Below are 6000 nucleotides of genomic sequence, written 5' to 3'. Positions count from 1 at the left end.
TTTCAAACAGCTTTTGCAGGGCTGAACTCTTAAGCCTCTTGCTAACCCCCCCTTCTCAAGTTCAAAAGTTACTTTTAACTTCTCTATGTGCAAATCTTCTGTGTCACAAATTTTCACATTGTTTATGCAAACATCCTTTTGCAACCTTGGCTTTCTTGTTAATGCAATCTATTTTAAACAAACCACTTTCTTTTAAAGAACCCCTCTCATTGACAATTCCTGTTTGTCTCTGATGTAACAATGCTCATTCTTGAATTTTACTTCATAGCCTCTGCACGTAGCATATTTGAATGAAATTAAACTGCTTTCAAGTGCAAGAACATAAAGAACTTCCTCAATTCTCAAGGAGATGTTTCTTCCCTTTGGCAGCTTCCATCTGATTTTTGCTTTGCCTCTGCCCTCTGTAATGATCTTTCTGCCATCTGCCAAGCTTATTGGGGTTTTATAATTCAAGTCCAAAACACTAAAAAGTTTCTTGTCTTTAATCAGATTTGCAGCTGGAGCACTATCAACAACTAGATTCCAATAGTCACTTTTGCAATTATTTTCAACATCACTTTCAGAAAGTTCAAGAATTTCAAAAAATTATAAGTTTATTCCATACCCCTTTCCTGATTTTTCCTTTGAATCCTTGTTAGCCCCGTTTTTCTGGTTTGGAGAGATTCTGCTACTACCCTTTCTGCAGCTCTGCTGTAGCCAGGGCCTTTGTTCTGAGGAGAATTCACCTGCAAAAGGCCTGGCTTCCTACACAGCCAACAGGCCTTGCTCTTTTGTTTGGTCTGAAATGCTGTAACCTGACTGTTTTGGTCAGAGAGCTCACTAGAGGCTGCATCTGAACTCATAACAAAATACTGAAATCTAGTTATTTGTTTATTTGTTTATTTATTTATTTATTTATTTATTCGGTTTCTATACCACCCTTCCAAAAATGGCTCAGAGAGGCTCTTTTGATCAATCAAAATCAATCCAAACCAAATCAATCTCCTCTTTTGATTTAAAAAAAAACCCGTAACTTGAAATCTCTCAGGCAGACTTCAAAATAAACCCACCAATTGCTTCATATGTAAAGTAGTTTACAATTTCCTACATTTTCTTGTGAACATCTCCTTGAAATATCTAGGATTTGAGGAACATTCTCAGTTAAATTCTATCCCTGTGAGTTTCATAACACACAGTCTGACAATCAGATCAATGCTAGTACTAGTTGTCTTTCTGGCATATAGGTATTTTAAGGTTTCCCAAGCTTCCTTGGGTATCCTGATATTTCTCAAATGCACAGTGAGTCACTCACGTGCAAGTTGAGGAGTCAGCAGAATTTTCTAATTTTAGTATCCCATGCTGTTAGTTCTCCAGCTACTTCTGGTCTGTCCTCTTGCAAGAAACTTTCCTGTTCCTGAGCAACGAGAAAGGACTCCATCCTGAATGACCAGATTTCATAATTCAATCCATCCTGTCTCAGAATCGCTAGTTGACCCTGTGCTGCAATCTCCATTGCGAAAAAGCTCCCTGCCTTTTTTCTCTCTCCAATCAAGCAGGCTTCCACTTAATTATTATGCCTTTTTGTCTGCTTTCCCTGCACTTTGTTTGCCTTTGGGTGCATAACCTTCCTAGAGAGCTTGGAGGGGAGATTTCTTTATCTACCCCAGCTGCAGTGGAAGTGCACAGGTAAGGAGAGCACTGCTAATTAATATTGTCTGGGGACATGGAGTTAAAATTCTAAATAAAGTAGTTTAGTTAGGAAATCCACCAGGGAGATAGATAAGATCTACATGCCTTGCTGCTAGCTACATACAGGAAGAGGGAGAAGAAGGAAGACCTTTCAGGTGAGAGAATGAAACCAAAGACTATCAGTCTAACAAAGGGGAAGTAGGGTAGAGAAAGTGAGTCAGAAAGGGGATTCCCTTGCTTGCTATTTCTACTGCTAGTGCCCCTGGTGGTCAATAGGGTTGCTAATGTGAAGAGTCGATGCCATCAGGTGCTGCATCTCCAACAAAAAAAAGTGGAGGTAGGCAAAACTATTGAAGCGTGGGTGCACCTTTCCTACAAGGAAAGACAGTGAGAGAAAAAGACAAAGCGTGACATATAGAGGTTTATAAAATTTTGACTATAATGGAGAAAGTGAACAGAGAGAAACTTTTCTCACTCTTTCAAACTTGGGGTAACCCAATGAAATTGGCTGAATGAATAAAAGGGTAATTTATTAGTATGAATTGGATAGATCTTGAGAATGATTTCGAGATTCTCTAAACAGAAGAAATTGAAAACACAAATTTTACAAATTATATGGAGTTTAAGAACTCAACCCAGTTAATTGATCATACAGCCAACCTTGTGAGAATAGAAGTTGAAAAGAAGTACATAAAACATTATTATACTGTATATCAAGTTAATATGCTATATATTTTCTGAAATTCCTTTAGTAGATGTCCCTCTCCTTAACTAGGAGTGTGATGTCACTTGCTGATGTCACTTGCAAGTCATCAAAGCAGGGCGTGAAGGATTAAGGGGATTGCATATTTTCAACATATACATACCATAAGTAATTACATTATTTTAACCTTTTAAGAGGTTTCTATACATAAAGGGCTTCTTCACATAAGGGCCTTTGTATAGAATTCATATATGACTCTTGGTCCAAATCTGTTCCCAAGCTGACATGTCTAAGCTGACAATTTCCAAATGTGCTTTGCTGGCTCTTTGTAGAGAACAGGGAAGTTGGCTTGGCTATGGGTCTGTTAGAATGAATGTAGATAGGGTATATGTCATTTATGCAAATCAGATATCAGTAAACGGCATGCATGGATGCCTTGTGCATGGTGGCACGGCACGGGGGTTCTTGGGAGGAGTGCTACCGCAGCAGAAGCTGCATGGGGTGTCAGAGAGCAGTTAAGGACCTGCTCTCCTCCTTTTTAAAAAATCCCACTCGCCACTCCCCCTGGTAGCACCGAACCTGTGCACAAACCTCAGTTTGTGCAAACCCCCATTCTCCTGTTATAAATGTGTGTATGTTGTCATTGGGAATGACTTGTGTGAAATAACTTGGATGTCTCCAACATTCATTTTAATGGGAGAATCAGCCCTCTCAGACTGGCTAGCAGAGGCCTTTACGTAAAATTAGCTGGATGGAAAAGTGCCTTTAGCGAGTGTTCTTTCTTCAGTCTCACAGTTGGTTCCCCCCACCCCCCAACGCTCCTCAATTTCCTCAACAAGGTTTTCTCTGACCTAATACTCCTGTATACTTTCTCTCTCTCTCTCTCAGAGGCAGCGAGTCATACCCTGCTTCCTCCCACCCCTTCTGAACTTCTGACTCTACTTAAATATCTCATCTGGGAGTGATTGTCCCAATTAATTCTCTTTCCCACAGGATAAGCTGTTCTACAAAGATATGGGCTAGTGCTCTGTTATAGAACAGAGAAAATTAACACATGCGGCCAGATCATCAACTGGTTTAAATTGCTACTGCTTCATTGACTTGAAAAGAGTCAATTCTAGTTATATCAGCTAAGGATCTGGCCCCGCAGTTCCAACTTGACTCTTGTGTGAGCACTGCACACTTTACACACATTTTTAAAAACGGGAGATGAGAAACATTTATGTGACTGGTAATTCTTTGGAACATAATTTCACTTATATAAATTTGTATATATGTTTAGGAAATATATACATATAAGGTTGTATATATGTTTAGGATTTCTTTGACTAGGGTTTTCACTAAATTTTGTTTTGCCTAATATGACATTCTAGAAAACCGGTTGGTTCCTGCTCAGGCAAAACCTTTCAGGAATTGGGAAGAAAGTTGAAATACAATAAGGACTGCACATAATCTCTGCAAGAATGGGTTTCTGAGCCTATGTTTGCTGAGATAATGTGACTGTATGAATGAAGACAAGGAGGGGAGGGTTGATGTCCAGGGAAAATAGGTTTTTAGTCCCTTTTCTGCACCTATTGATTCTCTCTGCAGATGCCTCCCTGCGGACAGAATATAGGAAGCTGTCTTATACCCAGTCCCCAACAACTGCCAAGAATTTTCCCCACCTACAGACTTTCTGGCAGTCATGTGAAGCCACACATACATCAAAACAGAGTCATTGCCAAATCTTATTGATATGACTAAAATGGGATCTGTTTTACCCCAGTACCTGATTAGTAACATGCTTTTTACAAATATAGCAGGATTAAGATTTTTTAAAAAAACATTTATATTCTACTCTTCCTCCAAGGTGCTCAGAGTAGTGTACATGGTTATTTTTATCCTCACAACCCTGTGAGGTAGGTTAGGCTGAGAGATATATGACTGGCCCAGAGTAACGTAGTGAATTTCATGATTGAATGGGAATTCGAACTCGGGTCTTCCTGGTCCTAGTCCAACACTCTAAGCACTACGCTATGCTGGCCCCTTATCCATGGAAATGGAAAGTTGCTGTGTAACTCTTTCTGGCCTTAAGATGCTACCTTGAACTTGCTGATTGAGAGGCAATGATAAAGCATCTTAATGATATATGTACTGGGTTTGATGGGTTGCTTCTCCTGGCAAGGAACCAGTTGTATTTGCTGTCTTTCTGTTTGTTGTCAGCATCTTAGCACTCAGCATGAACTCCACAGTTGCAAATTGTCAGAATAAGTTATTTTGAGTCTGTAATGAATGCTTTCTAACATGTTGTTATTGAAAATAGCAGGTTTCAAATGTGTGACCGTATGGTATACACATTCATTTGTTTCTTCAGCAAAGTGTGGACTACTTTTTTCTTTTCACTTTTTTCTTTTCTAAAGGTTGCAAGGAGTTTGAGCAGTGCACTGTGAAAGGCATGGGTAATAACTAAGTACATCATATACATATGAGAGAGTGAAAAAAAATATTGCGTATAATAGCCATTATGATATACATAGATTTGTTTCATATGAACTGTACACAAGCCATGCCTTGGCAGATTCCGGTTTATACATTCATATTCTAGACAAGTTTCTCACTTTTATTACCCTATGAAAGAGAGGGAAGATCATAAAATAAAGCACAGATAAAACATATTCCCAGTGGGCTTCATTAATTCTTTCTCAATTGTCATTCTTGTATAACTGTGCTTGCTAATTCTAATGACATTTGCCCACAGTTATTTCATTCCTAATATTGGCAGGAATAGGGCAGAGGGAGAGGGGAGGGGAACAGATTGTACTAACACTGAGAATTCCATAAGAGCCTATTTTAAGCTCCTTGTATCCATGTAGAGGGGAGAAGTTCAGCTGGAAAATGGCCCTAAGTCTCTTGAATTGGTGTGAGAATATCTTTTCCTCCAGCTAGCCAATGGTTTTCTCTCTCTCCTCCCTGCTCAGTAACTTGAAAAGCAAGATTTAAGAATTACACAGAATGTGGTGGTAGAATTCTCAACTGTACGATTTCAAACTACAAGTGAAAAGACATATTCAAATGTTTCCCCATGTAATAAACTAGCAGACCAGGAAGAGGATAACACTAAACCTTGCATTTCTCTCTGATGTGCTAGGGCTTATTTTTTCTCTCTCTATCTCTTTTTACATCTAGGAATATTTTCTGAGGAAGAGCCTCCTAATTTATGACCTCCTCCATCTGTAAACCAAAAGTGCTACAGTCCAAAATTCTGTTGCATCAACCTGCTGCTTCCAGGCAAGTGTTTAGGGAAGTTATGCCATCTCCTGAAAAAGTTGACATGGAGAAGTAGATCTGGGTATCATCAGCATACTGATAACACCCAGCTCCAAATCCCCCGATGACCTCTCCCAGCGGTTTCATGAAGATGTTAAAGAGCATTGGAGAAAGTATGGAGCCTTGGGGGACGCCATACTTGAGCTCAGATTTTGAAGAGCACCAATCTCCAATCGACACTATCTGGAATCTATCCGAGAGGTAGAAGCAGAACCACTGTAAAACAGTGCGTCCCACCCTCAGACATTCCAGAAGGATACTATGGTTGATGGTATCGAAGGCTGCCAAGAGATCCAAAAGGATCAACAGAGTCACACTTCCCC

This window comes from Hemicordylus capensis, chromosome 5 (genome assembly GCF_027244095.1).
Source record: "Hemicordylus capensis ecotype Gifberg chromosome 5, rHemCap1.1.pri, whole genome shotgun sequence".
Taxonomy (NCBI): domain Eukaryota; kingdom Metazoa; phylum Chordata; class Lepidosauria; order Squamata; family Cordylidae; genus Hemicordylus; species Hemicordylus capensis.
Note: the sequence above shows the minus strand (reverse complement) of the source record.